Below are 16,521 nucleotides of genomic sequence, written 5' to 3'. Positions count from 1 at the left end.
TCAATATAGAAAAAGGATTAACCTGATGGCTAAACGGCATAGTGGGAAAAAGAGTCAAAACGCCAGAATTACGTTTTTTTTGGTTGCTGTGACATTGTGTTAAAATGCAATAACAGGTGATCAAAAGATTATATCTGCTCCAAAATGGTATCAATAAAAATGTCAGCTCGGCACACAAAAAGTAAGCCCTCACCCGACCCGAGATCACGAAAAATGGAGACGCTGCGGGTATCGGAAAAAGGTGCAATATTTTTTTTTTAACAAACTTAAAAAAAAAAAATTTTCACCACTTAAAAGAGAACCCTAGAAATGTTTGGTGTCTATGAACTTGTAATGACCTGGAGAATCATAATGGCAGGGCAGTTTTAGCATTTAGTGACCATGGTAAAAAAAAAAACTGTGGGATTGCACTTTTTTTTGCAATTTCACCGCACTTAGATTTTTTTTCCCGTTTTCGAGTACACGATATGGTAAAACCAATGGTGTCATTCAAGAGCACCACAAAAAACAAGCCCTCACATGGCCATATTGACTGAAAAATAGAAAGGGTATGGCTCTGGGAAGAAGGAGGGCGAAAAATAGAAGCGCAAACCCGAAAATAGGTCTGGTTATTAAGGAGTTAAGAAGTGTGTGCAGTCTGGGCCTGGGTAGGGAGGTATTGGCAGTCAGGAGTCCTAAACTCTGCCTGTGCTGGGGAAATGTCAATGGGGGACACCGCTGTGGTAACACGTGCAAATAGAAGTATTGCCAGTCAATAGGGGGCGCTCTGCTTTACATCTACTGTCCTTTCAAGGCTGAAAGCTCCCCCGCACGTGACTCAGAAATGTCCCTGTGCTCTTTATTCACAGCTGGCTGCGAGTATTTGTTTCGCAGTTTAGTTTTGTATTGGGCGTGTCAGGGGGGGTGGCAGTGTTTGTGAGCTGCAGTGCTGATTGGTTTGAGTGAGGGCGGTGCATTTATGAGCGCGCTCACATCCAGTTCCTGGGGCAGGCTGGGAAAGTCGCACATTCAAGAGCGCAGATTCGCAGAAGGTAGAAGGCGGCGGCGCGCATTTATGAGCACGCATTTTTACCGGACACAGCGCATTTCACAGGTGCAGCGTCTGCGCATTTCACAGGTGCAGCGTCTGCGCTTTTCACAGGTGCAGCGTCTGCGCATTTCACAGGTGCTGGGCTCGCTTTTTACAGGTGCAGCATCTGCGCATTTCACAGGTGCTGGGCACGCTTTTCACCGGTGCAGCGTCTGCGCACTTCACAGGTGCTGGGCTCGCTTTTCACAGGTTCAGCGCCTGCGCATTTCACAGGTGCTGGGCGCGCTTTTCACAGGAGCAGCGTCTGCGTATTTCACAGGTGCTGGGCGCGCTTTTCACAGGAGCAGCGTCTGCGCATTTCACAGGTGTTGGGCGCGCTTTTCACAGGTGCAGCATCTGCGCATTTCACAGGTGCTGGGCTCGCTTTTCACAGGTTCAGCGCCTGCGCATTTCACAGGTGCTGGGCGCGCTTTTCACAGGTGCAGCGTCTGCGTATTTCACAGGTGCTGGGCGCGCTTTTCACAGGTGCAGCGTCTGCGTATTTCACAGGTGCTGGGCTCGCTTTTCACAGATGCTGCATCTGCTTATTTCACAAGTGCTGGGCTCGCTTTTCACAGGTGCTGCGTCTGCGCTTTTCACAGGTGCAGCGTCTGCGTATTTCACAAGTGCTGGGCTCGCTTTTCACAGATGCTGCGTCTGCTTATTTCACAAGTGCTGGGCTCGCTTTTCACAGGTGCAGCGTCTGCGCTTTTCACAGGTGCAGCGTCTGCATATTTCACAGGTGCTGGGCGCGCTTTTCACAGGTGCAGCGTCTGCGCATTTCACAGGTGCTGGGCGCGCTTTTCACAGGTGCAGCGTCTGCGTATTTCACAGGTGCTGGGCGCGCTTTTCACAGGTTCAGCGCCTGCGCATTTCACAGGTGCTGGGCGCGCTTTTCACAGGTGCAGCGTCTGCATATTTCACAGGTGCTGGGCTCACTTTTCACAGATGCTGCGTCTGCGCATTTTACAAGTGCTGGGCTCGCTTTTCACAGGTGCTGCGTCTGCTTATTTCACAAGTGCTGGGCTCGCTTTTCACAGGTGCTGCGTCTGCGCATTTCACAAGTGCTGGGCTCGCTTTTCACAGGTGCTGCGTCTGCGCATTTCACAAGTGCTGGGCTCGCTTTTCACAGGTGCAGCGTCTGCGCATTTCACAAGTGCTGGGCTCGCTTTTCACAGGTGCAGCGTCTGCGCATTTCACAGTTGCTGGGCGCATATTTCACAGGTGCTGGGTGCATATTTCACATGTGCTGGGCGCGTTTGACAGGTGCTGGGCGCGCATTTCACAGCTGCAGCGTCTCCGCACATTTCTGCCTCTCCACCGTTTGCCACTCTGCCATATGATCCATATTCTACCTATAGTAAGCTGTTGCCATTATTCCCAGGTGATGCGTGTCCACGCATTCCGGAGCACGCATTTCTGCCTCTCGGTGCACATTTAGGGTGTGTGCACACGTTGCGGATTCTGCTGCGGACTTGGCCCTGCAACAGTACCATTTAAGTCTTTGCATACGTTACGTATTTTTCCGCGTCGATTTGCTGTGGTTTAAAATTTGCAGCATGTCACTTCTTTGTGCGGAATCCACAGCGGTTTCACACCTGCTCCATTACATGTGTCAAACCGCAGGCTAATCCGCAGGTAAAACGCAGGTCATTTGAAAATCTGCACCACAATCTGCAACGTGAACCCTAAGGAGCAGAAGGCGCACATTCATGAGCGCGCATTTCTGTGTCTCCACCATTTGCCACTCTGCCGTATGATCCGTATTCTGCCTCTAGCAAGCTGTTGCCTTTATTCCCAGGTGCTGCGTCTCCTGGAAGTTGTGGGTTGGAAAGAGCTGCTGATTCAATTAGCCACATTGCCTATTTTGGAGACTGCGGACGACCTGAAAAGTCAGGTAATGCCTTGTACAAGCTCTCTGTGTATCTATGATATTTTTTGGTGAATGACCAGATGTCTCCTGATTGTAGGCGACTTTGAGGACTCGTACCTTCAATTATCACCTGGATTTGGGACAGAACAGCCAGTCGTATGACGCTCTCGCACATATTCCCGAACATAGCAGGTGAGTCTGAGGTCCGCTGGCTCGTGGTGTGGGGCGCAGGTCTGATGGCTCATGGTGTGGGGTGCAGGACTGAGCGTAGTGTGGGGTGCAGGGCTGATAGCTCGTGGTGTGGGGCGGAGATGAGAACGTTGTGCCTGAGCTTTAGACCCCAGCGTATGCTCCATACATGGCCAGATGGAGGATGGAAGCATCTCTTTCGTGTCTGTCTCTGATCTTGAGCCACTCCGTACACACGCTCATCCTCGCCTGTAACGTACATGCACCTCAGTGGTTGAGAATGTATTAAAGGCACCGCAGGAAATGGCAATGGGCAGAAACATCACTGATCCAACTTATTAAAGGGAACCTGTCAGGTCGTTTTGGCTCTGTAAGCTGTGGCCACTGCCTTTCAGGGCTTATCTACAGCATTCTATAAGCCTGTAGATAAGCCCACCCTCTAACCTGAAACAGAAGAAAAGCAAGTTTTATTATACTCCCCGGGGGGGGGGGGGCAGGGTTGTGCGCGGTGGGTGTCGTGATCCGGTGCCTCCCAACATCATGCGATGACGTCCTCCTCCTTACTTCTACCTCGGCATAGGAGCACTGCTCTGCCCTGTTGAGGGCAGAGTAAAGTACTGCAGTGCGCAGGAACGGGACATCTCTGACATTTCCTGGCGCCTGCACAATGCAGTACTTTGCTGTGCCCTCAACAGGGCAAAGAAGTACGCTTGCGCAGGAGCTTCGACACGAAGCAAGGAAGAGGACGTTATCGCATGGAGATGGGAGGCGGTGGACCTGGACCTGCGACGGCCATCGGACCGAACCGCACCCGGGTGAGTATAGTAAAACTTGTTTGTCTTCTCCTTCAGGTTTGATCTGGGGCTTATCTACAGCATCATAGAATACTGTAGATAAGCCCTGATAGCCATAGGCTACAGCTTACAGGGCCAAAACCATGTGACAGGTTCCCTTTAAACCTCACTTAGCCAGAGTAGGTCCCAGTTACATGCTGCGGTCAGGAGGGCAGGAATATTAGGGTCTGGTTGGCTCCTCAAACCCCCCCCCCCCCCCCATGTAGCACCATTAATTCCCCAGCTTTACTGATGTCATTGCTGATCCTATCCGGGCACACTATCTACATTCCCTATCGGGATGTCTGTGGAGTGTGAGAGAAAACAGAGAACATACAAACTGCTTGCAGGTGTTGTCCTTGTTGCGATTTGAATCCAGGACCTCAGTTCTGCAATGGTAACCTCTGAGCCACTGCATGCTAGCCACTGAGCCACTTTGCTGCCCCAAAATCCACTTGTATACAAACTGAACAGTCTCATCTAATACTGTACATATGAGGCTAGCGTATTTGGATCAGGAGACCCCTAGCTGATAAGGACCACGTGGGCTATAGGATGAAGGTCAGCGGTCTGGAATCTGGCATCAGATGGAGTTTGGAGACTCCAGATTGTTGACTTGTATCACACAGCAGAAAAAAGCTTGTTTTACATTGTCCGTTATAACACATACATACATACATACATTATCTACATGAGGCACAATTGTAAAAGGGGTCGTACAGAATTTGGAAAACATTCTCTTTGGAGCTCATCTGTAATATCTGACACAACCTGTAGACTAAGGAGGCACTGTTTTTAAAGGCAAGCTACCATGATTTTTAATCTTTTCCATCCTGTATACTTCTCACAGTGGCCTCTGTCCGCCTTGTCTCCTTTGGTTTGGATGCCGTATTCCTCCATCGATCACCGTCTGCAAGCGCTGGAAGAGAATAAAAGTCGGCTACACCAAGAGCCGCAGTCACCGTCACACATGCGTGTGGTATTCGGGGGGCTTGGTATATGCTCCAATTATAGGACTTGTCCCCCATTAGTCACTGCACATTCTGCCGCCACTTACCGGATGCCACGATAGGCCCCATTCTAAGTCTGTGCTGCCTGGTGCTACTGGGATGATTGACATGTAAGGACGAGAACCGGAAAAGCCAAAGCTTGTCCTCCGCATGCGCCTGGACTCCCTGACCGTTAATAGCGCGCTTTCACATCACATGACCGTGGTGACTAATGGTGATGTCATGTATGGTGACATAATGCCACACTCATAAACTGTGATGTATTAGAGCCATGGCAGCCGGGCTCGGACCATGTGTGCACCATTAATGTCTTCCTCCATTTCCTTTACAGCTGCGGGAGAAGCTCAATGGCAAACTCAACTACTACTTTCAGAACTTGGGAGACTCCACGTCGCATCTGCTCATGCGCCGGAGAAGCTAGCGCCGCTCTGTGCTTCATGGTTTTCCCTTTTATACCTGTGTGTAGTCATTTTTTGTATAATAAAATTTAATATTTTCTATGTTTTTGCAATCCGGAGTCACTGGTTTCTTGGTAATGGGCCGTGTCCTCAGCATTAGATACCATATATACTCGTGTATAAGCCGAGATTTTCAGCCCATTTTTTTGTGCTGAAAACACCCCCCCCCCCCCCCTCCTCGGCTTATACATGAGTCATATACCTGGGGTTCGGCGGGGGAGTGGGGGTGTCACAGATCATACTCACCCCTCGTGGCACTCTCTGCAGCCCCCTCGCTTTTCCACTGTCTGCCTTCAGCGGTCATGCGGTACCGCTCATTAATCTCATGAATATGCGCATATTCATGAGTGATAATGAGTGTAATCACGTGACCGCTGAAGGCAGGAAGGGAGACAGTGGAGAAGCGAGGCTGCAGAGACGTTCCAGGACGTCTGCTGCTTCCTGTGTCAGTGACGTTTAGGCTGCAGGGGGCGTGGTGACGTTCTTAGTGCGCGCCGCACCCTCTGCTGGCTGAACAGTCACAGTGACAGAGGACGCGCAGACGGTGGTGAGCAGCAATGGACCGGGGGACAGGTGAATATCTCATGTGCTGGGTCCTGAGCAGGAGAGGTGAGTATGGCATTTTTTTTTTTTTTTTGGCAGCAGCAGCATATCCTCCATAATATATGGGGCAGCATATGGGGGCATATTCTATGGGGCAGCATATGCGGGCATAATATATGGGGGCAGAATCTATGGAGCATCTTATGGGGCCATAACCTTTATGGGGCCATAACCTTTATGGAGCATTATATGGGGCATATTATTCTATAGAGCATCTTATGGGCCCATTAACCTTTGTGCAGCATTATATGGGGTGTATTTTGTATGGAGCATTATATGGGGCTCCTGATTCAATATGGATATTCAAAAACATTGAACCTAATGATGATGTATCAATTAATTTTTCTTTTATTGGTATCTATGTTTATTTTTGTAATTTACCAGTAGCTGCTGCATTTTCCACCCTAGGCTTATACACGAGACAATAAGTTTTCCCAGTTTTTTTGTGGCAAAATTAGGGTGGTCAGCTTATACAGGAGTATATACGGTAAGTTACATCAAGTTTATGGGTTATAGTAATTAAAACGCTAGCAGACTCTGCCCTTCCCACTAAGCCCTGCCCACTTTTTAGAACTGTGTGATAACGGTAGGTCCAGCTGGCGTAAAGTAATGTATTCTTGTAGCTGTTTGCAAGCAGTAAATCTAAACATATCATTCTTGCATGAACACAACTGCCACGATATAAACACGAGAGGCTCGTGGTCCTCGTCCTCAAGCATCTCGTGTCCAGATGTCATTGGTACGGTCCACGATGAGCTGAGCTGTTGCTGCAGCAGCGTTGGAGGGGCTGCCATGGTGGGCATGAGCTTTCATCCCTTGAGCTGTTCTCTTTTTAAAGGGGTTGTCCAGGACTGTGATATTGACAGTCTCTCCTTAGAATAGGTCATCCGTGTGTGTGATCAATGGGGGGTGCGACACCGGCACCTGCGGCTATTAGGTGTTGGCTGGAACTTGTCAGTCCCTGAGCTGCACAGCTCCGCCGACAGACGTGCAGTACCCGACCGTGGACACAGCTCCAGTGGTGCCGCTGTGCTGTGGGTGTCGGTGACTGAGCAGCTCCAGCCGACACCAGGGAAGACCTAACAGCCAAGATGGCGGGTGTAACCAGTGCTAAACATGGGTTATTAATGTTAACCCCTTATTGACCACGCCAATTTTGAGCTTAATGACCAAGCCAATTTTTACATTTCTTACCACTGTCCCTTTTGAGGAGCTCTGGAGCTTCAATGGATCCCGCTGATTCTGAGATTGTTTTTGTGTGACATATTGTACTTAATGATAGTGTTAAATTTTGGTTGATATGCCTTGCGGTTATTTCTGAGACAAACCAGTAATTTGCCAATACATTTAGAAATTTTGCAATTATCCAAATTTTTTGTGCCCATACATCTGTAAAAAATGACCAGAATCATGTTCCCTGGATAGTTTCTAACGCTGGGGGCGCTACCCACTTATTTGTTAGGGCCTTTAAAGTCATGGACAAACGCTTTAACGGGAAAGTGAGGAGTCGGAGTATTAGTGCCACCCCCACACCGCCCACTGCTGTAACCTTTCTAACAAGCGTTTCCAAGGTGTGTGGAGGCTGCGGCAGTCATCTGCCCCCTAATTACTTGTGGAAGCTCCCGGTGACGCTGCTGACTGATGTGTCACACATGAAACAGTGACCTGGCGACATGGATGTTGGCCAAGATGTCTACACATCTGTGGAGCCGCCATTCTGTAGAGCCCTCCCGCCCGTGTGGTGCTGCGCATGTCAACTTCCGCATTGATTTTGTAGGAAAAATGATCGCAGCATGGGGACGAGATTTCCTGCAATCACATTCATTTTGCTGGCTACTGAATTTTCCATCGCATTTCCATGCTGACAGGCCACACAGAAATCACTTTTCCTGTCCCTCAGCCAACACCACACCTATTTTCCCAAAGTGACTTTAATAAAAAATGTATTTTAACTTTTATTGTTAAATTTGTAAACATTTTCATATTACATGTGCCAACCGTGACATGCTTTACATACATGAGGCAACAAGCACCCATCAGAAAGATCCTGTGCCTGTGTGAACAATAAGCAATAATGGTGGAATTTTAAAGAGTAAGGCTAGCTTCAGACTAGCGTTTCCGGGCGCAGCGCAGGGCCTCCGTGCAGCTCCGCCCCCGGCCGCGCCCCCTCTGGTCAGCTCCTCCTCGGTTCGCACATCGCTGCATGTGATCTGCACACCCTATCTTTAGCATAGGGTGCGCAGACCATGCGCTAGGATGATTGTGAGTGCGCTGCTCCCTTTTGACGGTGCGCTGAGCGTGCCAAAATGCAACATGTTGCATTTTGGCTCGCTCTGTGCAACGTCAAAAGGGCGCAGCACACTCCAAATCATCCTAGCGCATGGTCTGCGCACCCTATGCTACAGATAGGGTGTGCAGATCGCATGCAGCGATGTGCAACCCTAGAAGAATTGACCGGAGGGGGCGCGGCCGGGGGCGGAGCTGCACAGAGGCCCTGTGCTGCGACCGGAAACACTAGTCTGAAGCTAGCCTAAAACATTTTTCCTTCACATTTAGCAAGCTTCGACGTAATGCTCCTGAACACTGGCTAGGACACTGTTAAATCCCTTCTCTGGCTTCCTCAATCAGCAGTAGGGCTCCTCTCAGACTGCAAATGATGAGCTCTCCTAGTTTTGCTAAGTTCTGTGTCTCTGAGTGGAGACTCTGAGTGGTAACATGGCAGAATCCGCAACGTGTGCACACCCCCTAAATGTGCAGCGAGAGGCAGAAATGCGTGCTCCGGAATGCGTGGACGCGCAGCACCTGGGAATAATGGCAACAGCTTACTATAGGTAGATTATGGATCATATGGCAGAGTGGCAAACGGTGGAGAGGCAGAAACGTGCGGAGACGCTGCACCTGTGAAAAGCGCACCCAGCACCTGTGAAATGCGCAGACGCTGAACCTGTGAAAAGCGCGCCCAGCACCTGTGAAATGCGCAGACGCTGCACCGGTGAAAAGCGCGCCCAGCACCTGCAAAATGCGCAGACGCTGCACCTGTGAAAAGCGCGCCCAGCACATGTGAAATGCAGACGCTGCACCTGTGAAAAGCGCGCCCAGCACCTGTGAAATGCGCAGACGCTGCACCTGTGAAAAGCGTGCCCAGCACCTGTGAAATGGGCAGACGCTGCACCTGTGAAAAGCACGCCCAGCACCTGTGAAATGCGCAGACGCTGCACCGGTGAAAAGCGCGCCCAGCACCTGCAAAATGCGCAGACGCACCTGTGAAAAGCGCGCCCAGCACCTGTGAAATGCAGATGCTGCACCTGTGAAAAGCGCGCCCAGCACCTGTGAGATGCGCAGACGCTGCACCTGTGAAAAGCGCGCCCAGCACCAGTGAAATGCGCAGACGCTGCACCTGTGAAAAGCGCGCCCAGCACCTGTGAAATGCGCAGACGCTGCACCTGTGAAAAGCGCGCCCAGCACCTGTGAAATGCGCAGACGCTGCACCTGTGAAAAGCACGCCCAGCACCTGCAAAATGCGCAGACGCTGCACCTGTGAAAAGCGCGCCCAGCAACTGTGAAATGCGCAGACGCTGCACCGGTGAAAAGCACGCCCAGCACCTGTGAAATGCAGACGCTGCACCTGTGAAAAGCACGACCAGCACCTGTGAAATGCGCTCCCAGCACCTGTGAAATACGCAGACGCTGCACCCGTGAAAAGCGCAGACGCTGCACCTGTGAAAAGCGAGCCCAGCACCTGTGAAATGTGCAGACGCTGCACCTGTCAAACGCGCCCAGCACCTGTGAAATGCGCAGACGCTGCACCGCTGAAAAGCGCGCCCAGCACCTGTGAAATGCGCAGACGCTGCACCTGTGAAAGGCGCAGACTCTGCACCGCTGAAAAACGCGCCCAGCACCTGTGAAAAGCGAGCCCAGCACCTGTGAAATGCGCAGACGCTGCACCGCTGAAAAGCGAGCCCAGCACCTGTGAAATGCGCAGACGCTGCACCTGTGAAAAGCGCTCCCATCACCTGTGAAATACGCAGTCGCTGCACCGGTGAAAAGCGCTCCCAGCACCTGTAAAATGTGCAGACGCTGCACCTGTCAAACGCGCCCAGAACCTGTGAAATGCGCAGATGCACCGGTGAAAAGCACGCCCAGCACCTGTGAAATGCAGACGCTGCACCGGTGAAAAGCGCACCCAGCACCTGTGAAATGCGCAGAAGCTGCACCGGTGAAAAGCGAGCCCAGCACCTGTGAAATGCAGATGCTGCACCGGTGAAAAGCGCGCCCAGCACCTGTGAAATGCGCAGATGCTGCACCCGTGAAAGGCGAGTCCAGCACTTGTGAAATGCGCAGATGCTGCACCCGTGAAAAGCGCGCCCAGCACCTGTGAAAAGAGCAGACGCTGCACCTGTGAAATGCGCCGCGTCCAGTAAAAATGCGCGCTCATGAATGCGCGCTGCCGCCTTCTACCTTCTGCGCGCTCTTGAATATGCAACTTTCCCAGCCTGCCCCAGGATCTGGATGTGAGCGCGCTCATAAATGCACCGCCCTCACTGCCGTGGTAAACCAATCAGCACTGCAGCTCACAAACACTGCCACCCCCCCTGATACGCCCACTACAGAACTAAACTGCGAAACAAATACTCGCCTCCGGGCTGCCGCACGCTGCACCTGCTCCCTCACTGTGGTGAGCGCTCTCCCGATCTGTGCCATGCCTGCCCTCCACATACCACGCACCGGGATGGCTACAGGACCTGTGATGACGTCATCACCACGGGAGCAGTGACAGTGGGCGGGGCCAGGCTGTGGGTCACGTGTGAGCTGTCACCGCATGTGCTGGTGTGTGCGCAGGGTAGCGACTAGAACGGAGTTGACTTTTAGAGGGAACTAGCTGAAGAGCCCGGCGCTGCCCGGGCATAGTAACTAACTGTGGTTAGTTGTAGCAAATTATAATTATCCTCCATCCCATAGTCCCGTGCCCATATACCCATCACACATCCTCCATCCCATAGTCGAGTGCCCATATAACCATCACACATCCTCCATCCCATAGGCCCGTGCCCATATACCCATCACACATCCTCCATCCCATAGTCCCATGCCCATATACCCATCACACATCCTCCATCCCATAGTCCCATGCCCATACACCCATCATACATATTCGCCATCCCATAGTCAAGTGCCCATATACCCATCATACATATACTCCATCCCATAGTCCAGTGCCCATATACCCATCACACATCCTCCATCCAATAGTCCCATGCCCATATACCCATCATACATATTCTCCATCCCATAGTCCCATGCCCATATACCCATCATACATATTCTCCATCCCATAGTCCCATGCCCATATACCCATCATACATATTCGCCATCCCATAGTCGAGTGCCCATATACCCATCACACATCCTTCATCTCATAGTCCCATGCCCATATACCCATCATACATATCCTCCATCTCATAGTCCCGTGCTCATATACCCATCATACATATCCGCCATCCCATAGTCCAATGCCCATATACCCATCACACATCCTCCATCCCATAGTCCCGTGCCCATATACATATCCGCCATCCCGTAGTCCTGTGCCCATATACCAGTCATACATATCCTCCATCCCATAGTCCCGTGCCCATATACCCGTCATACATATCCTCCATCCCATAGTACAGTGCCCATATACCCATCATACATATTCGCCATCCCATAGTCCCGTGCCCATATACCCATCATACATATCCGCCATCCCATAGTCCCGTGCCCATATACCCATCACACATCCTTCATCTCATAGTCCCATGCCCATATACCCATCATACATATCCTCCATCCCATAGTCCCGTGCCCATATACCCATCATACATATCCGCCATCCCATAGTCCAATGCCCAAATACCCATCACACATCCTCCATCCCATAGTCCCGTGCCCATATACATATCCCCCATCCCATAGTCCCGTGCCCATATACCCAAACATATCCTCCATCCCATAGTCAAGTGCCCATATACCCATCACACATCCTCCATCCCATAGACCCGTGCCCATATACATATCCGCCATCCCATAGTCCCGTGCCCATATACCCATCACACATCCTCCATCCCATAGTCAACCATTATGACATCATAATGAGCGGCGGGGGGCTTGCGACCTGTGATGACATCAGCGTCGCCATGGCAACCGTTGTGACATCATAATGAGGGGCGAGGCTTGATACGCACACACTGCTTCCCCAGTATGCAAATAGAGGCATTATGACATGACAATGAGGGGCGGGGCGGCGTGGGGCTTGCGACCTGTGATGACATCAGCGTCGCCATGACAACCGTTGTGACATCATAATGAGGGGCGAGGCTTTATATGCACACACTGCTTCCCCAGTATGCAAATAGGGGCATTATGACATCACAATGAGGGGCGGGGCTTGATACACACACATTTTTTCCCCCAGTATGTAGATAGGGGCAAAATTGTTTGGTGAATTGGAATGCGCGGGGTTAAAATTTCGCCTCACAACATAGCTTAGGACGCTCTCGGGGTCCAGACGTGTGACTGTGCCAAATTTTGTGGCTGTAGCTGCGACGGTGCGGATGCCTATCCCCAGGGGTGGATTAAGGGTAGCCAGGGCCCGGGGCAGTTCAGACTCTGTGGGCCCCCCTCGTCACGTGACGGGGGTCACGAATCGTAGAGCCACACTCTACATAGAGAATAATGGGGCCTCCAGCACCGACCTCCACCCGCAGAGCCGCACTCTACATAGAGAATAATGGGGACTCCAGCACCGACCTCCACCCGCAGAGCCGCACTACACATAGAGGATAATGGGGCCTCCAGCACCTACCTCCACCCGCAGAGCCGCACTCCACATAGAGGATAATGGGGCCTCCAACACCGACCTCCACCCGCAGAGCTGCACTCCACATAGAGAATAATGGAGCCTCCAGCACCGACCTCCACCCGCAGAGGCGCACTCCACATAGAGGATAATGGGGCCTCCAGCACCGACCTCCACCCGCAGAGCCGCACTCCACATAGAGGATAATGGGGCCTCCAGCACCGACCTCCACCCGCAGAGCCGCACTCCACATAGAGGATAATGGTGCCTCCAGCACCGACCTCCACCCGCAGAGCCACACTCCACATAGAGAATAATGGAGCCTCCAGCACCGACCTCCACCCGCAGAGCTGCACTCCACATAGAGAATAATGGAGGCTCCAGCACCGACCTCCACCCGCAGAGCCGCATTCCACATAGAGAATAATGGAGCCTCCAGCACCGACCTCCACCCGCAGAGCCACACTCTACATAGAGAATAATGGGGCCTCCAGCACCGACCTCCACCCGCAGAGCCACACTCCACATAGAGAATAATGGAGCCTCCAGCACCGACCTCCACCCGCAGAGCCGCACTCCACAAAGAGAATAATGGAGCCTCCAGCACCGACCTCCACCCGCAGAGCCGCACTCCACATAGAGAATGGAGCCTCCAGCACCGACCTCCACCCGCAGAGCCGCACTCCACATAGAGAATAATGGAGCCTCCAGCACCGACCTCCACCCGCAGAGCCGCACTCCACATAGAGGATAATGGGGCCTCCAGCACCGACCTCCACCCGCAGAGCCGCACTCCACATAGAGAATAATGGAGCCTCCGGCACCGACCTCCACCCGCAGAGCCGCACTCCACATAGAGAATAATGGAGCCTCCAGCACCGACCTCCACCCGCAGAGCCGCACTCCACATAGAGAATAATGGGGCCTCCAGCACCGACCTCCACCCGCAGAGCCGCACTCCACATAGAGAATAATGGAGCCTCCAGCACCGACCTCCACCCGCAGAGCCGCACTCCACATAGAGAATAATGGAGCCTCCAGCACCGACCTCCACCCGCAGAGCCGCACTCCACATAGAGAATAATGGAGCCTCCAGCACCGACCTCCACCCGCAGAGCTGCACTCCACATACATGGCTGCTCTCAGTGCTCTGTGCTGTGCGCACAGGACCTGTGATGAGGTCACAGGAGGGGAGGAGACAGGGGTCACATGATCGGGGGCCCTGACACCTTACCTCCTGTGATCTCATCACAAGCCTTTGCACGCTACCAGCAGCATCAGCGTTCACGCTACTTGTAGATGCTGCTGGTAGCAGAGCACATAATGCCGCCCCCACGGTCACTCACTTTTAGGTGGGGAGAAGATGGAGTGCCATTGCAGCAGCCAGCAGGAATGTGGTGGGGGCCCCCTTAGAAGCTCTTGTGGTGGGGGCCCCGGGCCTGAAGCCCCGCCTGCCCTGCCTATAATCCGGCCCTGCGCGGTGGCGGATTATAATGGGGCAATTTACTGGCCTGGGCTGTGGGCCCCTTAACCCCACTGGGCCCGGGGCAACTGCCCAAATTGACCTCATTATAATCCGCCACTGCCTATCCCGGACATACACACACACATACACACACACACACATACAGTTGTGGCCAAAAGTATTGACACCCCTGCAATTCTGTCAGATAATACTCAGTTTCTTCCTGAAAATGATTGCAAACACAAATTCTTTGGTATTATTATCTTCATTTAATTTGTCTTAAATGAAAAAACACAAAAGAGAATGAAGCAAAAAGCAAAACATTGATCATTTCACACAAAACTCCAAAAATGGGCCAGACTAAAGTATTGGCACCCTCAGCCTAATACTTGGTTGCACAACCTTTAGCCAAAATAACTGCGACCAACCGCTTCCGGTAACCATCAATGAGTTTCTTACAATGCTCTCCTGGAATTTTAGACCATTCTTCTTTGGCAAACTGCTCCAGGTCCCTGATATTTGAAGGGTGCCTTCTCCAAACTGCCATTTTTAGATCTCTCCACAGGTGTTCTATGAGATTCAGGTCTGGACTCATTGCTGGCCACCTTAGAAGTCTCCAGTGCTTTCTCTCAAACCATTTTATAGTGCTTTTTGAAGTGTGTTTTGGGTCATTGTCCTGCTGTAAGACCCATGACCTCTGAGGGAGACCCATCTTTCTCACACTGGGCCCTGCATTATGCTGCAAAATTTGTTGGTAGTCTTCTGACTTCATAATGCCATGCACACGGTCAAGCAGTCCAGTGCCAGTGGCAGCAAAGCAACCCCAAAACATCAGGGAACCTCCGCCATGTTTGACTGTAGGGACCGTGTTCTTTTCTTTGAATGCCTCTTTTTTTCTCCTGTAAACTCTATGTTGATGCCTTTGCCCAAAAAGCTCTACTTTTGTCTCATCTGACCAGAGAACATTCTTCCAAAACGTTTTAGGCTTTTTCAGGTGAGTTTTGGAAAACTCCAGCCTGGCTTTTTTATGTCTCGGGGTAAGAAGTGGGGTCTTCCTGGGTCTCCTACCATACAGTCCCTTTTCATTCAGACACCGACGGATAGTACGGGTTGACACTGTTGTACCCTCGGACTGCAGGGCAGCTTGAACTTGTTTGGATGTTAGTCGAGGTTCTTTATCCAACATCCGCACAATCTTGCGTTGAAATCTCTTGTCAATTTTTCTTTTCCGTCCACATCTAGGGAGATTAGCCACAGTGCCATGGGCTTTTAACTTCTTGATGACACTGCGCACGGTAGACACAGGAACATTCAGGTCTTTGGAGATGGACTTGTAGCCTTGAGATTGCTCATGCTTCCTCACAATTTGGTTTCTCAAGTCCTCAGACAGTTCTTTGGTCTTCTTTCTTTTCTCCATGCTCAATGTGGTACACACAAGGACACAGGACAGAGGTTGAGTCAACTTTAATGCATGTCAACTGGCTGCAAGTGTGATTTAGTTATTGCCAACACCTGTTAGGTGCCACAGGTAAGTTACAGGTGCTGTTAATTACAAAAATTAGAGAAGCATCGCATGATTTTTCGAACAGTGCCAATACTTTTGTCCACCCTCTTTTTTATGTTTGGTGTGGAATTATAACCAATTTGGCTTTAGGACAATTCTTTTTGTGTTTTTTCATTTAAGACAAATTAAATGAAGATAATAATACCAAAGAATTTTTGTTTGCAATCATTTTCAGGAAGAAACTGAGTATTATCAGACAGAATTGCAGGGGTGTCAATACTTTTGGCCACAACTGTACATACACACATACATACACACTTTGAGCTTTATATATTAGATGATGTCACCGGAAAAGGCGGAGCGTCATTCAGTCCAGTGAAGACTCGAGAGCAGGGAGCCGGCGTTGTACTGACTACTGAGGCTCTGGAAGGTGTGAGTTGCACATGTGAGCGAGGGTTTGGCAGTCTCGCGGTGTGCTCAGGCTTCCATGTGTCTCGGTGGGACACTACAGAGGGGTCTTTGTGTAGAGAAGGACAAGCCCTCCTGTGTGTATGGCCCAAGACGGAGCCTCCGGGCTGGACCTTGCCCTGGCCTCTGTGCCCGGGGCCTGAGGGAAAGAAGTCCAGCTAAGGACTGTTTGGTGTTGTTTAACCCCTTTACCCCCAAGGGTGGTTTGCAC

The 16,521-nt window shown here is 51.3% G+C and overlaps 1 long non-coding RNA gene across 1 annotated transcript; it reads left to right on the top strand.

The window, feature by feature from the left end:
* The first annotated feature begins 2,732 nt into the window (after positions 1-2,732).
* On the top strand, positions 2,733-4,922 carry LOC141058576 (uncharacterized). Its single transcript, XR_012222260.1, has 3 exons — positions 2,733-2,966; positions 3,040-3,134; positions 4,815-4,922. It is a non-coding gene; the product is annotated as an uncharacterized lncRNA (long non-coding RNA).
* The last annotated feature ends 11,599 nt before the right edge of the window (positions 4,923-16,521 follow it).

This window comes from Dendrobates tinctorius, unplaced genomic scaffold (genome assembly GCF_039654945.1).
Source record: "Dendrobates tinctorius isolate UK_male_01 unplaced genomic scaffold, ASM3965494v1 ptg000213l, whole genome shotgun sequence".
Lineage (NCBI taxonomy): Eukaryota > Metazoa > Chordata > Amphibia > Anura > Dendrobatidae > Dendrobates > Dendrobates tinctorius.
Note: the sequence above shows the minus strand (reverse complement) of the source record. Positions and strands in the feature narration are given on the sequence as shown.